This window comes from Salmo salar, chromosome ssa26 (genome assembly GCF_905237065.1).
Source record: "Salmo salar chromosome ssa26, Ssal_v3.1, whole genome shotgun sequence".
Taxonomy (NCBI): Eukaryota; Metazoa; Chordata; class Actinopteri; order Salmoniformes; family Salmonidae; genus Salmo; species Salmo salar.
This window is the reverse complement of record NC_059467.1, coordinates 2,254,445-2,274,436: the sequence shown is the minus strand read 5'-3', so window position 1 is coordinate 2,274,436 and position 19,992 is coordinate 2,254,445. Positions and strand designations below refer to the sequence as shown.

The window sequence follows — 19,992 nt, the reverse complement described above, 5'->3', positions numbered from 1 at the left end:
TATAAATGTGATTTATATAACAAATTGCTAAATATTCTCACATTTGGGGTATTCCTATTATTTTGTGATATGATAGCTTTTGAGAGTAAACCAGCAAAGTATATTAACAGATTTAAATATCTACAGCCTTTTATAGTCCAATTTTGTAGTATGGTTTAGAAAAGCAACTCAGAAAGACAGACACGATGGAACTAGGTACACATCTAGGATCAGCATCCACTCCCCCAAATCTAACTTTAAACATGAGTGGTGAAAATGCCAAAGTAACCCAAAATCAGCGTCTATGGGGAACTTCACCCTATTCGACTAGTTCTGACAGTGGGGTCTTTCCCCATAGGTTCATGATGGTTCAATAACACCAGAAGACCCTAAATACACAACATAGCCTGTTCTCTCAATGGGAATTCACCGTTGATCATCTGATCAAATAGTAATCCCATTTGAAATAACTCAGAGTTAGAGATAACAGAGACAAGCAAAAGACATCAGGTCGTGTATATATGCACTGAGCAAAATATGCTATTATTTTGAAATGCAGTACTGTAGAAACCTCTACCAATCACTACATATAGCATACATTATGCACAGTTATGATTGCAAATTACAAATCCTTTCGAGCTTCTAATTTTAAAAATGAATCTCTCCAGAAATAAGTCTCTCACTGTTGCCGCCTGTTATAGACCCCCTCAGCTCCCAGCTGTGCCCTGGACACCATATGTAAATTGATTGCCCCCCATCTACCTTCAGAGTTCGTTCTGTTAGGTGACCTAAACTGGGATATGCATTACACCCCAGCAGTCCTACAATCTAAGCTACATGCCCTCAATCTTACACAAATTATCAAGGAAACCATCAGGTACAACCTTAAATCCGTAAACATAGGCACCCTCATAGATATTATCCTGACCAACTTGCCCTTCAAATACACCTCTGCTGTTTTCAATCAGGATCTCAGCGATCACTGCCTCATTGCCTGCCTCCGCTATGGGTCCGCGGTCAAACGACCACCCCTCATTACTGTCAAACGCTCCCTAAAACACTTCTGTGAGCAGGCCTTTCTAATTGACCTGGCCCAGGTATCCTGGAATGATATTGACCTCATCCCGTCAGTCGAGGATGCCTGGTTGTTCTTTAAAAGTGCTTTCCTCACCATCTTAAATAAGCATGCCCCTTTCAAAAAATGTAGAACTAAGAACAGATATAGCCCTTGGTTCACTCCAGACCTGACTGCCCTTGACCAGCACAAAAACATCCTGTGGCGGACTGCAATAGCATCGAATAGTCCCCACGATATGCAACTGTTCAGGGAAGTCAGGAACCAATACACACAGTCAGTCAGGAAAGCAAAGGCTAGCTTTTTCAAACAGAAATGTGCATCCTGTAGCTCTGACTCCAAAACGTTTGGGGACACTGAAAAGTCCATGGAGAACAAGAGCACCTCCTCCCAGCTGCCCACTGCACTGAGGCTAGGCGACACGGTCACCATCGATTAAATCCATGATAATCGAACATTTCAATAAGCATCTCTCTACGGCTGGCCATGCTTTCCTCCTGGCTACCCCAACCCCGGCCAACAGCACCGCACCCCTCGCAGCTACTTGCCCGAGCCTCCCCAGCTTCTCCTTCACCCAAATCCAGATCGCAGATGTTCTGAAAGAGCTGCAAAACCTGGACCTGTACAAATCAGCGGGGATAGACAATTTGCACCCTCTCTTTCTAAAATTATCCACCGCCATTGTTGCAACCCCTATTACCAGTCTGTTCAAACTCTCTTTCATTTCGTCCGAGATCCCTAAAGATTGGAAAGCTGCCGCGGTCATCCTCATCTTCAAAAGGGGTGACACTCTAGACCCAAACTGTTACAGACCTATATCCATCCTGCCCTGCCTTTCTAAAGTCTTTGAAAGCCAAGTTAATAAACAGATCACTGACCATTTCGAATCCCACCGTACCTTCTCCGCTGTGCAATCCGGTTTCCGAGCTGGTCACGGGTGCACCTCAGCCACGCTCAAGGTACTAAACAATATCATAAACGCCATTGATAAAAGACAGTACTGTGCAACCGTCTTCATCGACCTGGCCAAGGCTTTCGACTCTGTCAATCACCGTATTCTTATTGTGTCACGTCCTGGCCAGTATAAGGGTTAATGGTTATTGTAGTTTGGTCAGGACGTGGCAGAGGGTATTTGTTTTATGTGGTTCGGGGTGGTGTGTTTGTTGAAGGGCGTTTGATTTATTATTTCCGGGTTTTGGTTTATGTTCTATGTTTAAGTATTTCTATGTTTAGTCGAGTGAGTGTATTTCTATGTTAGGTTAATGGGGGGGTTGGGACTCTCAATTGGAGGCAGGTGCTTCCTTGTTGCCTCTGAGAGTCCTATATATGGGTAATTGTTTGGTGTAGGTTTTGTGGGAGATTGTTTCTTGTCTAGCGTGTGTGAGCCTGAGAAGACTGTTCGTTGTTCGTGAGTTCGTTTTGGTGTTCATTTGGAGTCTAATAAAAGTTCAAGATGAGCAACCACATACCTGCTGCATTTTGGTCCTCCTTTCCCAACGACAATCGTGACATATTGGCAGACTCAATAGCCTTGGTTTCTCTAATGACTGCCTCACCTGGTTCACCAACTACTTTGCAGATAGAGTTCAGTGTGTAAAATCGGAGGGCCTGTTGTCCGGACCTCTGGCAGTCTCTATGGGGGTACCACATGGTTCAATTCTCGGGCAGACTCTTTTCTCTGTATATATCAACGATGTCGCTCTTGCTGCGGGTGATTCTTTGATCCACCTCTACGCAGACGACACCATTCTGTATACATCTGGCCCTTCTTTGGACACTGTGTTAACTAACCTCCAAACGAGCTTCAATGCCATACAACACTCCTTCCGTGGCCTCAACTGCTCTTAAACGCTAGCAAAACCAAATGCATGCTTTTCAACCGTTCGCTGCCTGCACCCGCCCGCCCGACTAGCATCACTACTCTGGACGGTTCTGACCTAGAATACGTGGACAACTACAAATACCTAGGTGTCTGGCTAGACTGTAAACTCTCCTTCCAGACTCATATCAAACATCTCCAATCCAAAATCAAATCTAGAATCGGCTTTCTATTTCTTTTGCACACCAGTATCACTACTTACACACCATCTGCTCATCATCATCTGCTCATCTATCACTCCAGTGTTAATCTGCTAAATTGTAATTACTTTGCTACTATGGCCTATTTATTACCATACCTCCTCATGCCATTTGCACACACTGTATATAGACTTTCTTTTTTTTCTATTGTGTTGACTGTATGCTTGTTTATTCCATGTAACTCTGTGTTGTTTCTGTCGCACTGCTTTGCTTTATCTTGGCCAGGTCGCAGTTGTAAATGAGAACTTGTTCTCAACTAGCTTACCTGGTTAAATAAAGGTGAAATAAAAAAATATAAAAAAAAATAATTTCAAATGCCATGGAACATGTTAGAATTGTAACCGATGTTACTTCTCATTGGCAAGAAAATATGTGTTGATGAGAATATCAGTTGGTACAATGGAAACCAATCCTAACCTTAACCATTAGTGGGGAAAATACAAAACGGACCCAACATCTGCATATAGTAGCAACTGAAGAGCATGCAGTAGAGATGTTGATTCCACAGGAGACATGGAGGTGGTGTTCTGTAACATTTTGTCCTTGGGATTCTCTTTCAAACAAATGCTTAGGATCAATCAATATGGGGATCAAGTGTCTGGTGCTCCAATTTTCCTTTGCGGCCATCCACCCTCTCCAAATAGAGGACAGCCATCGCATCTACTAAATTAAATTGTTGGTTTTAAAATATTAGAACAATCAAAAGAGACAGGAGGAATTATGGCCATAATCCACAAAAAAAATTATAAAATAAAAACGTATTTGTTACATATGTCGAATACAACAGGTGTAGACCTTACTGTGAAATGCTTACTTACGAGCCCTTAACCAACAATGCAGTTCAAGAAATAGAGTTAAGAAAATATTTACTCAATAAACTAAAGTAAAAAACGAAATAAAACACAATTGCCTTCCTGAAGACAAACAATGTATACTGAACTGTATTCGAAACACTTCAGTCTGGTTTTAGAGCCCTTCATTGCACTGAGACTGCACTTGTGAAGGTGGTAAATTACCTTTTAATGGCATCAGACCGAGGCTCTGCATCTGTCCTCGTGCTGCTTTTGATACCATCAATCAACACATTCTTTTGGAGAGATTGGAAACCCAAATTGGTCTACATGGACAAGTTCTGGCCTGGTTTAGATCTTATCTGTCGGAAAGATATCAGTTTGTCTCTGTGAATGGTTTGTCCTCTGACAAATCAACTGTAAATTTCGGTGTTCTTCAAGGCTCCATTGTAGGACCACTATTGTTTTCACTATATATTTTACCTCTTGGAGATGACATTCGGAAACACAATGTTAACTTACACTGCTATGCGGACAGCACACAGCTGTACATTTCAATAAAACATGGTGAAGCCCCAAAATTGCCCTCCCTGGAAGCCTGTGTTTCAGACATAAGGAAGAGGATGGCGGCAAATGTTCTACTTTCAAACTCGGACAAAACAGAGATGCTTGTTCTAGGTCCCAAGAAACAAAGATATCTTCTGTTGAATCTGACAATTAATCTTAATGGTTGTACAGTCGGCTCAAATAAAACTCTGAAGGACCTCGGAGTTACTTGGCAGGTAGCCTAGTGGTTAGAGCGTTGGACTAGTAACTGAAAGGTTGCAAGATCGAATCCCCGAGCTGACAAGGTAAAAATCTGTCATTCTGCCCCTGAACAAGGCAGTTAACCCACTGTTCCTAGGCCATCATTGAAAATAAGAATTTGTTCTTAACTGACTTGCCTAGTTAAATAAAGGTAACTTTTTTTTTTTTTACTCTGGACCCTGATCTCTTTTGACGAACATATCAAGACTCTTTCAAGAACAGCTTTTTTCCATCTAAGTAACATTGCAAAAATCAGAAACTTTCTGTCCAAAAATTATGCAGAAAAATTAATTCATGCTTTTGTCACTTCTAGGTTAGACTACCGCAATGCTCTACTTTCCGGCTACCCGGATAAAGCACTAAATAAACTTCAGTTAGTGCTAAATACGGCTGCTAGAATCCTGACTAGAACCAAAAAATTTGATCATATTACTCCAGTGCTAGCCTCCCTACACTGGCTTCCTGTTAAGGCAAGGGCTGATTTCAAGGTTTTACTGCTAACCTACAAAGCATTACATGGGCTTGCTCCTACCTATCTTTCCGATTTGATCTCTGCCGTACATACTTACACGTACGGTACAGTCACAAGACGCAGGCCTCCTTATTGTCCCTTGTATTTCTAAGCAAACAGCCGGAGGCAGGGCTCTCTCCTATAGAGCTCCATTTTTATGGACTGGTCTGCCTATCCACGTGAGAGACGCAGACTCGGTCTCGACCTTTAAGTCTTTATTGAAGACTCATCTCTTCAGTAGATCCTAACTGCCTGTTACTCAGGCCCAGAAGCTAGGATATGCACATAATTGGTAGATTTGGATTGAAAACACTCTATTCTAAAACTGTTAGAATTATGTCTGTGAGTATAACAGAACTGATATGGCAGGCAAAACCCCGAGGACAAACCATTAAAAAAATAAAAAATTCAGCCTACCACTATTTTCAATGGCTATCACTTTTATTATAAGGCGAAGTCCTCCCAGATTGCGGTTCCTAGGGCTTCCACTAGATGTCAACAGTCTTTAGAAAGAGTTTCAGGCTGGTTTTTGGAAAGTGTAGTTTTTCTAGGTGGCTCCATTTTAGGCTGTAGTGTTTCCAAGCGCGTGAATGAGAGCGCGTTCTTTGGTATTTTTCTCCGGTAAAGATAACCGGAGACATAACAATTCTCATAACAATTCTCCATCTTAAATTTGATCGTTTATTTACGTATTAGGGTACCTAAGGTTTGATTATAAACGTTGTTGGACTTGTTTGGAAAAGTTTATTAGTAACGTTTGGGATTCATTTTGTATGCATTTTGATGAGGGAAACTGGGTGGATTATTGACTCAGCTAAACTGAGTTTTTATGGATATAAAGAAGGACATTATCGAACAAAAGGACCATTTGTGATGTAACTGGGACCTTTTGGAGTGCCAACAGAAGAAGATCTTCAAAGGTAAGGCATTTATTATATCGCTATTTCTGACATTCGTGTCGCACCTGCCTGGTTGAAATATGTTTTTTATGTGTTTGTATGTGGGGCGCTGTCCTCAGATAATCGCATGGTGTGCTTTCGCCGTAAAGCCTTTTTGAAATCTGACACAGCGGCTGGATTAACAAGAAGTTAAGCTTTATTTTGATGTATTACACTTGTGATTTTATGAAAGTTAAATATTTATGTTACTGTAGTTTGAATTTGGCGCTCTGCAATTTCACTGGATGTTGTCAAAACTATCCCGCTAATGGGATTCGAGCGGGATTCGAGCTTAAGGGATCCCAAAGTTAAGCAATCTTATGGCTTGGGGGTAGAAGCCGTTAAGGAGCCTTTTGGACCTAGACTTGGCTCTCCGGTACCACTTGCCGTGCGGTTGCAAAGATTCGAGTCTTTGACTTGAGTGACTGGAGTCTTTGAACATTTTTTGGGGCCTTCCACTGACACCGTCTAGTATATAGGTCCTGGATGGCAGGAAGCTTGGCCCCACTTATGTACTGGGCGTACGCACTACCCTCTCGTGCATTACAGTCAGATGCTGAGCAGATGCCATACCAGGCGGTGATGCAACCGGTCAGGATGCTCTTGATGATATAGCTGTAGAATTTTTTCATGATCTGGGGACCCATACCAAATATTTACAATCTCCTGAGGGGGAAAAGGTGTTGTCACACCCTCTTCACAACTGTCTTGGTGTGTTTGGACCATGATAATTTGTTGGTGATGTGGACACCAAGGAACTTGAAACTCTTGACCCACTCTACTACTTGATCAGCCCTCCTGTTCCTGAAGTCTACGAGCAGCTCCTTTGTCTTGCTGACATTGAGGGAGAGGTTGTTTTCCTGGCACCACACGGCCAGGTCTCTGACCTCCTCCTTATGGGCTGTCTCATCGTTCTCAGTGATCAGGCTGTTGTCTTCAGCAAACTTAATGATGGTGTTGGAGTTGTGCTTGGCCACAGTCGTCAGTGAACAGGGAGTACATGAAGGGACTAAGCACGCACCCCTGAGGGGCCCCCTGTTGAGGATCAGTATGGCAGATGTGTTGTTGCCTACTCTTACCACCTGGGGGTGGCCCATCAGGAAGTCCAGGATCCAGTTGCAGAGGGAGGTGTTTAGTCCCAGGGTCCTTAACTGAGTGATGAGCTTTGTGGGAACTATGGTGTTGAACGCTGAGCTGTAGTCAATGAATAGCATTCTCACGTAGGTGTTCCTTTTGTCCAGGTGAGAAAGGGCAGTGTGGAGTGTGAGATTGCGTCATCTGTTGGGGCAGTATGCGAATTGGAGTGGGTCTAGGGTTTCTGGGATGATGTTGTTGTTGTGAGTCATGACCAGCCTTTCAAAGCACTTCATGGCTACTGACGTTAGTGCTAAGGGGCGGTAGTCATTTAGGCAGGTTACCTTTGCTCTCTTGGGCACAGAGACTATGGTGGTCTGCTTGAAACATGAAGGTATTACAGACTCGGTCAGGGAGAGGTTGAACATGTCAGTGGAGACACTGCACAAGCGCATGCTCTGAGTACACCTCCTGGTAATCCGTCTGGCCCCTCAGCCTTGTGAATGTTGACCTGTTTAAAGGTCTTGCTCACATCGGCTACAGAGAATCACAGTCATCCGGAACAGCTAGTGCTCTCATGCATGCTTCAGTGTTGCTTGCCTCGAAGTGAGCATGAAAGGCATTTAGCTCATCTGGTAGGCTCGCGTCCCTGGGCAGCTCGTGACTGGGTTTCCCTTTGTAGTCCGTAATAGTTTGCAAGCCCTGCGACATCCGAAGAGCGTCAAAGTCTGTGTAGTAGGATTCAATCTTAGTCCTGTAATGACGCTTTGCATGTTTCATGGTTCATCTGAGGGCATAGCGGGATTTCTTATAAGTGTCTGGATTAGTGTCCCGCTCCTTGAAAGCGGCAGCTCTAGCCTTTAGCTCGGTGCGGATGTTGTCTGTAATCCATGGCTTCTGATAGGGATATGTACGTACGGTCACTGTGGGGACGATGTTGTCGATGCACTTATTGATGATTCCGGTGACTGATGTGGTATACTCCTCAATGAATCCCGGAACATATTCCAGTCTATGCTAGCAAAACAGTCCTGTAGCATAGCATCCACGTCATCTGACCACTTCCATATTGAGCGAGACACTGCTACTTCGTCCTTTAGTTTTTGCTTGTAAGCAGGAATCGGGAGGATAGAATTATGGTCAGATTTGACAAATGGAGGGCGAGGGAGAGCTTTGTATGCGTCTCTTTGTGTGAAGTAAAGCTGGTCTAGAGTTTTTTTTCCCCCTCTGGTTGCACGTGATATGCTGGTAGAAATTAGGTAAAATGGATTTAAGTAGTGGAGTGATCATCAAATATCATATTATTCCTTATAAACCAGTGCTTTATTCACGTCAATCTCAAACAGACGAAAATGCGACAATCTTGAGCTATGTTTAAGACCAAATCCTGTAAAGTGATATATTGTTGATAAATACTAGCAATCACTTCTGAATAGCTCCTGTGGACAATTCTCACACATGATGTCTCATGATGGCAGACCAAGATACAATGCATCCTTTATCCAAACGTGATAAGAGAAAAAGGCAATACTGTTGCCAAACAGCTTGGAATGGAGGCTCTGTTGCCTGGGGCATAGTTACTGTATCAATAGGAGAGGGAGTGTGGAGGAATAGGCTCTGAAGTGTGTGGGCACAGGCAGGCTTGTACGAGGTTACGTTTCCCTGTGTGTGCTGCTCAATGCATGTGTAGGTGACTGATGTTCATCCCAAATGGCGATAAATGGCACCCTATTCCCTACATAGGGCTCTGGTCAAAAGTAGTGTACTAAGGACCCTGGTCAAAAGAAGTGCACTATATAGGGACTAGGGTGCCATTTTGGACACAGTTAGAGACATGTGCCACATCTGCCCTGCTTGCATTGTTTTGGCATTGATTTGGATCGCAATGTGTTCTGCAGAGGCTTTACCAGCTCAAACTGGGGAGGCCTTTACACAGCAAACACCTACAGTACCCAGCTCACAGTGAGGGTGAGTAATGCTGTAGCCTTCTTAACAAACAAGGATCTCATACAGATGTAGGATTTTATTCCTGCAGCAACAGGAAATGTGAAATATTATATGTATTATAATTAATGCATTTTTTTTGGTAGGGGTTGATACATTTTTCGTTAGGGCAAATCAAGTTTGACATGTTAAAGTGGAAATTAGACATTTTAGAAGCCTTTTAACCTGTTTGGGCTAGGGGGCAGTATTGAGAATTTTGGAAAAAATATGTGCCCATTTTTAACTGCCTCCTACACCAACTCAGAAGCTAGAATATGCATATTATTGTTCAGGTTTGGATAGAAAACACCCTAAAGTTTCTAAAACTGTTTGAATGGTGTCTGTGAGTATAACAGAACTCCTATGGCAGGCAAAAACCTGACAAGGTTTCATGCAGGAAGTGGCCTGTCTGACAAGGAGTCGTGCGTCTTGCATCTGTTTATTGAAGAGTAAGGATCTTAGCTGTAACGTGACAATTCCCAGGGCTCCAATAGGCTCTCAGAACCCGGGAAAAACCTGAACGATGACGAGGCAGCCTCTGGCTGAAACAGATTATCGCCTTATCCAAGTGGCCGATCAGAGGACCATTGAATGAGGCGCGTGCACGATTCGCCCCCATGGAGAAATGTCATTCGGCTGTTTAGCTTATTGCAGATTCCCGGTCGGAATATTATCGCTTTTCTACGAGATAAATGGCATAAAAATTGGTTTTAAACAGCGGTTGACATGCTTCGAAGTACGGTAATGGAATATTTAGACATTTTTTGTCACGCCATGCGCCATGCGCACGACCGTTATTTACCATTCGTATAGTGTCTAGAACGCACGAACAAAACAGAGGATATTTGGATATAACGATGGATTATTTGGGACCAAACCTACATTTGTTATTGAAGTAGAAGTCCTGGGAGTGCATTCTGACGAAGAACAGGAAAGGTAAGAACATTTTTCTTATAGGAAATAGGATTTTGGTGAAGGCTAATCTTGCCGGGTGTCTAAATAGCTAGCCGTGATGGCTGGGCTATGTACTTAGAATATTGCAAAATGTGCTTAATCCGAAAAGCTATTTTAAAATCGGACATATCGAGTGCATAGAGGAGTAATGTATCTATAATTCTTAAAATAATTGTTATGCTTTTTGTGAACGTTTATCGTGAGTAATTTAGCAAACTGTTAGTAAATTCCCCGGAAGTTTGCGGGGGTATGCTTTTTCTGAACGTCACATGCTAATGTAAAAAGCTGTTTTTTGATATAAATATGAACTTGATTGAACAGACATGCATGTATTGTATAACATAATGTCCTAGGTGTGTCATCTGATGAAGATCATAAAAGGTTAGTGCTGCATTTAGCTGTGGTTTGGGTTTTTGTGACATTATATGCTAGCTTGAAAAATGGGTGTCTGATTATTTCTGGCTGGGCACTCTCCTGACATAATCTAATGTTTTGCTTTCGTTGTAAAGCCTTTTTGAAATCGGACAGTGTGGTTAGATTAAGGAGAGTCTTGTCTTTAAATAGCTGTAAAATAGTCATATGTTTGAGAAATTGAAGTAATAGTATTTCAAACGATTCAAAAATCGCGCCACTGAATTCAGGTGGCTGTTACGTAGGTGGGACGAATTCGTCCCGCCTTGCCCATAGAGGTTTAAAAACCTTGAATTCACTACAAGTTTGCATTTCTTGCTGTGCAGGAAACTTCTCAGCAACAAAAGAGTGATCAAATTAAGATCCTACATTTCATAAGGGGGCATGAAAATGCATCTATGCAAAATATGGCATCCACTTAACTTAACCAACCCTCCCTTCTCCCCCTGCATTCAAAAAACAACAATAAGGACACAAGCGTTTTTTCCTGCATGGTTGTACTCCTGTTTTAGTTGTTGTTTTTCAGAGTGCATTTTACAGTCTTAACAATGATACATGTATTGAGATGGGATGTTGTGCTCTGCGGAAGGCAATTGCTCGGTGAACAGGGGAACTTTTATCCTTACATATACTCTACTGTAACAGTCACCAATAGCTCCAATAGCTCTCTACAAGGACAATGATGGCGCTTTCTCACAGTTAAAATTACATTCTAGGGGTGAAACGGTACGTGTATTCATATTGATCCGTTCGGTACAGGGTCCATGGTGCACCGTTCGGTACGCACTGTGAACCGAACAATACGTTAATCATATATATAGCCACCCCACCTGGTAGGAGCGACCTGTCAGGTAGGACGCAATCCAAGCGTGGGCCGCGCCGGAGATGCCCAACTCGGAGAGGGTGGAGAGGAGGATCTGATGGTTCACAGTATCAAAGGCAGCCGATAGGTCTAGAAGGATGAGAGCAGAGGAGAGAGAGTTAGCTTTAGCAGTGCGGAGCGCCTCCGAGACACAGAGAAGAGCAGTCTCAGTTGAATGACTAGTCTTGAAACCTGACTGATTTGGATCAAGAAGGTCATTCTGAGAGAGATAGCAGGAGAGCTGGCCAAGGACGGCACGTTCAAGAGTTTTGGAGAGAAAAGAAAGAAGGGATACTGGTCTGTAGTTGTTGACATCGGAGGGATCGAGTGTAGGTTTTTTCAGAAGGGGTGCAACTCTCGCTCTCTTGAAGACGGAAGGGACGTAGCCAGCGGTCAAGGATGAGTTGATGAGCGAGGTGAGGTAAGGGAGAAGGTCTCCGGAAATGGTCTGGAGAAGAGAGGAGGGGATAGGGTCAAGCGGGCAGGTTGTTGGGCGGCCGGTCGTCACAAGACGCAAGATTTCATCTGGAGAGAGAGGTGAGAAAGAGGTCAAAGCACAGGGTAGGGCAGTGTGAGCAGGACCAGCGGTGTCGTTTGACTTAGCAAACGAGGATCGGATGTCATCGACTTTCTTTTCAAAATGGTTGACGAAGTCATCCGCAGAGAGGGAGGAGGGGGAGGAGGATTCAGGAGGGAGGAGAAGGTGGCAAAGAGCTTCCTAGGGTTAGAGGCAGATGCTTGGAATTTAGAGTGGTAGAAAGTGGCTTTAGCAGCAGAGATAGAAGAGGAAAATGTAGAGAGGAAGGAGTGAAAGGATGCCAGGTCCGCAGGGAGGCGAGTTTTCCTCCATTTCCGCTCGGCTGCCCGGAGCCCTGTTTTGTGAGCTCGCAATGAGTCGTCGAGCCACGGAGCAGGAGGGGAGGACCGAGCCGGCCTGGAGGATAGGGGACATATAGAGTCAAAGGATGCAGAAAGGGAGGAGAGGAGGGTTGAGGAGGCAGAATCAGGAGATAGGTTGGAGAAGGTTTGAGCAGAGGGAAGAGATGATAGGATGGAAGAGGAGAGAGTAGCGGGGGAGAGAGAGCGAAGGTTGGGACGGTGCGATACCATCCGAGTAGGGGCAGAGTGAGAAGTGTTGGATGAGAGCGAGAGGGAAAAGGATACAAGGAATTGGTCGGAGACTTGGAGGGGAGTTGCAATGAGATTAGTGGAAGAACAGCATCTAGTAAAGATGAGGTCAAGCGTATTGCCTGCCTTGTGAGTAGGGGGGGGAGGTGAGAGGGTGAGGTCAAAAGAGGAGAGGAGTTGAAAGAAGGAGGCAGAGAGGAATGAGTCAAAGGTAGACGTGGGGAGGTTAAAGTCACCCAGAACTGTGAGAGGTGAGCCATCCTCAGGAAAGGAACTTATCAAGGCGTCAAGCTCATTGATGAACTCTCCAAGGGAACCTGGAGGGCGATAAATGATAAGGATGTTAAGCTTGAAAGGGCTGGTAACTGTGACAGCATGGAATTCAAAGGAGGCGATAGACAGATGGGTCAGGGGAGAAAGAGAGAATGTCCACTTGGGAGAGATGAGGATCCCAGTGTCACCACCCCGCTGACCAGAAGCTCTCGGGGTGTGCGAGAACACGTGGGCAGACGAGGAGAGAGCAGTAGGAGTAGCAGTGTTATCTGTGGTAATCCATGTTTCCGTCAGTGCCAAGAAGTCGAGGGACTGGAGGGAAGCATAGGCTGAGATGAACTCTGCCTTGTTGGCCGCAGATCGGCAGTTCCAGAGGCTGCCGGAGACCTGGAACTCCACGTGGGTCGTGCGCGCTGGGACCACCAGGTTAGAGTGGCAGCGGCCACGCGGTGTGAAGCGTTTGTATGGCCTGTGCAGAGAGGAGAGAACAGGGATAGACAGCCACATAGTTGACAGGCTACAGAAGAGGCTACGCTAATGCAAAGGAGATTGGAATGACAAGTGGACTACACGTCTCGAATGTTCAGAAAGTTAAGCTTACGTTGCAAAAATCTTATTGACTAAAATGATTAATATGATACAGTACTGCTGGCTGGTGAAGTAGGCTAGCTAGCAGTGGCTGCGTTGTTGACTTTGTTTGAAAGTGTAGCTGGCTAGGTAACCTCGATAATTACTCTAAACTACACAATTATCTTAGATACAAAGACAGCAAAGACAACTATGTAGCTAGCTAACACTACACTAATCAAATCTTTCCGTTGTAATGTATTATTTGTTTCTACAGTGCTGCTAGTCGGTAGAGGTTGACTAGCTAGCTAGCAGTTGTTGACTAGGTAGGAGAACGGTGGCGCGGCTCGGCGACGAAAATAGCTGGCTAGCTAACCTCGATAATTACTCTAAACTACACAATTATCTTTGATACAAAGACAGCTAAGTAGCTAGCTAAAGAATTGCTCAGATCAAACAAATCAAACCGTTGTAATGTAAAGAGATGTGCTGCATCCCGCTCCGCAGGTAATATTACGACTACTCGCTCCAAACCCGGAAGACAAACTATAACAGGCGTTGCCAATGAGTGGTGGATAAAACTTCTACAACATGTAGGCTCTGTTCATTGCCGATAGCCTATTCGAGTGGCAATACGAGTAACATGACTACTTATTTGCGCCGACATCACCCCAAAGTGCCAATCGGTGGTACTCGGCGAACATTTTTTACGGCAACCACTTCTCCCCACAGTCTTCAGGCAACAATATGCGGCTGACTCCGGTAGGGCTAAAGAAATCAACACAACGATAGCTAAATTCATAGCGGCAGATATAAGACCCTTCTCTGTGGTAAAACCCCGGATAAACCTCTGGTAGTAGTTGGCAAACCCTAAAACCCGCTGCACCTCCTTTACCGTGGTTGGAGTCGGCCGATTACGCACGGCTGAAATGCGGTCAGTCTCCATCTCCACCCCTGACACGGACAAACGGTACCCAAGGAAGGAGGCGGACTGTTGAAAGAACAGACATTTCTCCGCCTTGACGTAAAGGTCATGCTCCAACAGTCGCCCAAGCACCATTCGTACAAGAGACACATGCTCAGTGGAGTATATTAGTGGAGTAGTGGAGTATATTAGAATATCATCTATATACACCACTACACCCCGCCCGTGCAGGTCTCTGAAGATCTCATCCACAAATGATTGGAAGACGGATGGAGCATTCATTAACCCATACGGCATGACGAGGTACTCATAGTGCCCAGAAGTGGTGCTAAATGCCGTCTTCCACTCATCCCCTCCCCTGATACGCACCAGGTTGTACGCGCTCCTGAGATCCAATTTTGTGAAGAAGCGCGCCCCGAGCAATGACTCTGTCATACTGGCGATCAGAGGCAGCGGGTAACTGTATTTAACAGTGATCTGGTTCAAACCTCGATAGTCAATGCACGGGCGTAAACCACCATCCTTTTTCTTTACAAAAAAGAAACTCGAGGAGACAGGTGAAATGGAGGGCCGAATGTATCCCTGTCCCAGAGATTCAGCGACATGTTTCCATAGCCGCCGTTTCCTCCTGTGACAGAGGATACACGTGACTCCTGGGGAGTGCAGCGCCCTCCAGGAGATTTATCGCACAATCCCCCGGTCGATGGGGTGGTAGTTGAGTCGCTTTCCTTTTACAGAAGGCGATTGCCAAATCGGCATATTCGGGAGGAATGTGCATGGTGGAAACCTGGTTTGGACTTTCCACCGTAGTGGCACCTAAGGAAACACCTAAACACCTCCCCGAACACTGACTGGACCATCCCTTGAGAACCCTCTGTTGCCACAAAATAATAGGATCATGAGAAGCCAACCAGGGAAGACCCAACACAACGGGAAACGCAGGAGCGTCAATCAGAAAGAGACTAATACTCTCTTCATGACTCCCCTGCGTTACCATAGCAATGGGAGCTGTGACCTCCCTAATAAGCCCCGACCCCAACGGACGACTATCTAGGGCATGTACAGGGAAGGGAACATCAACAGGAACAATAGGAGTCCCTAATCTATGGGCTAAGGACCGATCAATAAAGTTCCCAGCTGCGCCTGAATCTACTAGCGCCTTATGCTGGGAATGCGGGGAAAACCCCGGAAATCCTATAGATACCCACATGTGAGCAACAGGGGGGTCTGGGTGAGTCGTGTGCCTGCTCACCTGAGATGAACCACTAGTGTTCCGCCTACCACCTCGACTCCCTGGAAAACCTCCCCAGCACCGACCAGCAGTGTGCCCTCTGCGGTCACCTCTAGTGCCTGGAATGGTCTCCCCTCCGGTCTCCCTAGTACCAGCCCCTCCCAACTCCATAGGAGTTGGATCTAAGGGATTGGGGGATGGAACCAACGGACCCCGATCCGGATGTCCGCGGGAGGCCAGCCGATTATCCAGCTGGATCGATAAGTCCACCAGCTGGTCCAGGTGGATGGTGGTGTCCCTGCAGGCTAGCTCCCTACGAACGTCCTCTCGCAAACTACACCTGTAGTGATCGATCAGGGCCCGTTCATTCCATCCCGCACCAGCCACCAGAGTCCTAAAGTCCATTGCAAACTCCTGAGCGCTCCTTATCTCCTGTCTTAAATGTAACAAGCACTCCCCCGCCGCTCTCCCTTCCGGTGGATGATCAAATACTGCCCGAAAGCGGCGGGAGAAGTCCTCGTAGTCCTCCAGAGTCGGGCCTTTCTCTTCCCAGTTGGCGGTGGCCCACTCCAGGGCTTTACCAGTCAGACAGGAGATGAGAGCGCTCACTCTCTCGCTTCCCGAGGGTGCCGGCTGGACAGCCGCCAGGTAGAGCTCCAGCTGGAGTAGGAACCCCTGGCACCCGGCAGCTGTTCCATCATACGCTCCTGGGAGCAAGAGCCGAATCCCACTGGATACAGACGGAGGATGGGTAGAAATGTGTTTATCAGAAGGTGCAACTGGTGGTGGTGCGACTGGTGGTGGTGTGGCTGGGTTGGCGGGACATCTTTTTCTCTCCACTCTCTCCATGGTCTGCAGCACGCAATCCATGGCAGTCATGAGACTCTGGATCATGCTCGCTTGCTGCTGAACGCGCTCCTCTATATGAATCGGAGGGCTGGCTGCTCCTGCTGACTCCATAGTGGTCGGTGATTCTGTAATGGTTTTCTTTTTTAGAAGTAGAGGAGTCAGGCGCAGGACACAGGGATCAATGTAAACAAACGTGTTTACTTGAAAAATCAATAAATCTTCTCATAGGAAAATACATAGTGCGGAGAAACACCTCCAACCACACAAAACAGGAAACAATCACCGACAAGACAAACAGGAAATGCAGAGGTTTAAATAATGAACATAATTAGGGAAAATCAAAAACAGGTGTACACAATAAAGATAAAACCAAACAAACAGTGAAACATGGCAACTAGTAAGCCGGTGACGTCGACCGCCGAACGCCGCCCGAACAAGGAGAGGGGCCGACTTCGGCGGGAGTCGTGACAAGTATAGTATTTATTTTGTTAATGTGACATTTATTATTTTATTAATAAGTGATAACAATTAATTATAAAGTAATAACTGTAATTGTCATAATAGTGTCTGATATATATTTCAAACAACAAATCATATTTTTAAAGAAAATGAAAATTACTAATTTAATTCTGCAGGTTCAAGCCACAGTTACCACAGGAGCCAACCCCTCTCCAGAGACGGCAGACAGCGGTTCTCCTCCAGAAAAGAAGTCGGCCATGGCTGAGCTTTTTGGGGAGTTGTTCAAGACCCAGGAGCTGGGAACCAAGTCAAAAGGTCAAGGTCATAGAAGAGGAGGTGACCTCATACAGGGAAGTGGACTGTATTCCCCTGGATGCTGATCCACTTACAGTGGGGGGGGAAAGTATTTGATCCCCTGCTGATTTTGTACGTTTGCCCACTGACAAAGAAAGGATCAGTCTATAATATTAATCATTGCAACTCCACTTGGAGAAGATCTGCAAAGAGGAGTGGGACAAAATCCCTCCTGAGATGTGTGCAAACCTGGTGGCCAACTCCAAGAAACGTCTGACCTCTGTGATTGCCAATAAGGGTTTTGCCACCAAGTACTAAGTCATGTTTTGCAGAGGGGTCAAATACTTATTTCCCTCATTAAAATGCAAATCATTTTATAACATTTTTGACATGCGTTTTTCTGGATTTTTTTGTTGTTTTTCTGTCTCTCACTGTTCAAATGAACCTACTATTAAAATTATAGACTGATCATTTCTTTGTCAGTGGGCAAATGTACAAAATCAGCAGGGGATCAAATACTTTTTTCCCCCACTGTACATGGTGGAAGACCAAAGAGTTAATATACCTTCATGTTGCCATGTTAGCAAGGCGCTACCTGGCTGTGCCTGGGACCTGTCCCTAGCGAGAGGGTATTCTCCACAGCGGCTTACATTGTCACAGCAAGCCGATCTGTGCTCACTGCAGATAATGTGGATAGACTAATCTTAAAGAAAAACTTGAAAATCTGATATATATTTTTTCTAAGTAACCAGTCTCAAGTGGTCCTATTTTGTTTGACACTGGTATGTGACTTAATTTTGATATATGCTGCTGGACTATGCACTCTTGTTGAAGTTCTGTTTTAAATGATTATTTTATTTCATGTTATAAGGCAGGCATTGCTGTTTTTTGTTGTCCCTTTGTTTCCATATGCTCCTGGGAATTCAAGCTACCCATGTTTACTATTATAATAAATGGAAAATCTAAATACAAATTACATATTTCTCAGGCATTTATTTTGGTCGATGTATCGAAACCGTACCGAACCGTGACAACACTGTACCGTATCGTACCGAACTGTGAGTTTTGTGAACCTTTTCACCACTATTACATTCCCTTCAACTAACAGAAGCTGTCACGGCTGTCGAAAGGAGAGGACCAAAGTGCAGCGTGCGTGTAGTTCCACATTTTATTTAATCTGTGAAACTTTGCAATACATAAATAAACTGAATTAACAAAACAATAAACCGTGACGCAGAGGAGAAACAAACACTACTCAAAAATAATCACCCACAAAACCCAGGAAGAAAAACCCCTACTTAAGTATGATCTACAATTAGAGACAACGAGGACCAGCTGCCTCCAATTGGAGATCATCCCAAACAAACCAACATAGAAATACAAAAACTAGAACCTAAGAACATAGAAATAGAAAACACAAAACACCCTCTGTCACGCCCTGACCTACTCTACCATAGAAAATAACATCTTACTATGGTCAGGACATGACAAAAGCTAATCCATGAGGTATAAACAACTTCCTCAAAGCAGCATTTGATCCATTTCACGTCCACTCTGCTAAAGCTCTTTGATGATGGCAACATGGTGATGGCAGAGAGCTGGGAGAAAGGGACAGGCAAGACCATGCGGGACCCCCAGCAGAGAAAGGACCACCCCTCTCTGTGGGACTCAGAGGACGGATGAATGCAGCGGAGCTGGCCCACTTGAGTCGTATGTCTTTCCCCCTTTTTGAGGCAAATGTCAGGGCCTGACAAGGCCTGGCAAGGGCCTGGTGGTTTGTGACGCCCTCCAACCCGGGTCTCTCTTTTCAACACAAGCCTCCAAACACAGTGCTCAGGGATTAAATTGGGCCTGCACTGAGCTGCCCATTGTGTTTTCTCCAGAGCTGCACATTACATAGATTTATTGACGGCCAGGTGGGGGGTATGAGCCTGGTGTTTTCCCTCCAAGTCAATTGTCAATAGCTTGTGTTCAGTTTTTTTCTGCTGACTGCTCTATTCAGCACAAACACTAAACAGGGCCAGTTTCAAGTGTAAAGGGCCAATGGGTTGACTTTTATGGGGGCGTCTCTTTTCTGTGATTGTTTTAGGGGGTGGTGCCTGTCAGTGAGGGTAATTACTATCACTCAACGCACACAACTGTCCGACAAAGGGGTGAGAACTGAGAAAAGTTGGGGATACTTCAAGTGAAGACCACAGGAATCTTTGCTCAATAAAGAATGAGAGATTCCATTACATAGAAACGATAAAGAGGGAATGGGAAACCAACAAATCACACATCATCATCCAAACCTGACATGGTTTTCTAAGTCCTGATTTCAGATACATCTCCAACTTGAGGCTGAATGACGAGCATGCCTGCCAGTAGAATGATCGGCCTCATTTCTTTGTCACATGAAGCATGTTTGATGTTGACTAGATCTGAGGCAGTTAATTTGGGTCATAAGGACAATAATGGTGGCTTTCTCCAGTCTAGTCATAAAAGCTTGGTGCACTTGACTGAGCAGCAGCAGCAGAGAAAAGAACACTGCTGCAATATCTGCACTGGAAGAGGGAAATCATCTAATCAAAAACGAAAAAGGAAAGATTATGACCTCGCAAGTGTAATCCACCGAGTTGATATAGGCCTAGAGCTCGCTAAGAACAAAATTGCATGCTGTTGTAGGGGCTAATAGTCTCTGACTATGAGAAAAATCTCATCACTCACAACACATCAGAGGCTAGTCTCTGTTTGTGGTGTAGGCTTGTTCTGTATTCTTTCATATCTAGGTCAATTGCATCAGTAAGATATTTTCTAGTGGTT

At 44.9% G+C, this 19,992-nt stretch overlaps 1 protein-coding gene across 1 annotated transcript in view; it reads right to left on the bottom strand.

Annotated features, from left to right (window-relative positions):
• The window catches only part of LOC106587020 (dematin), a 94,337-nt gene that overhangs the window by 55,136 nt on the left and 19,209 nt on the right, over nt 1-19,992 (bottom strand). Inside the window, 1 exon segment of the mRNA XM_045709043.1 lies at nt 11,433-11,554. The gene's annotated coding sequence lies outside the window, so the exon portion shown is untranslated.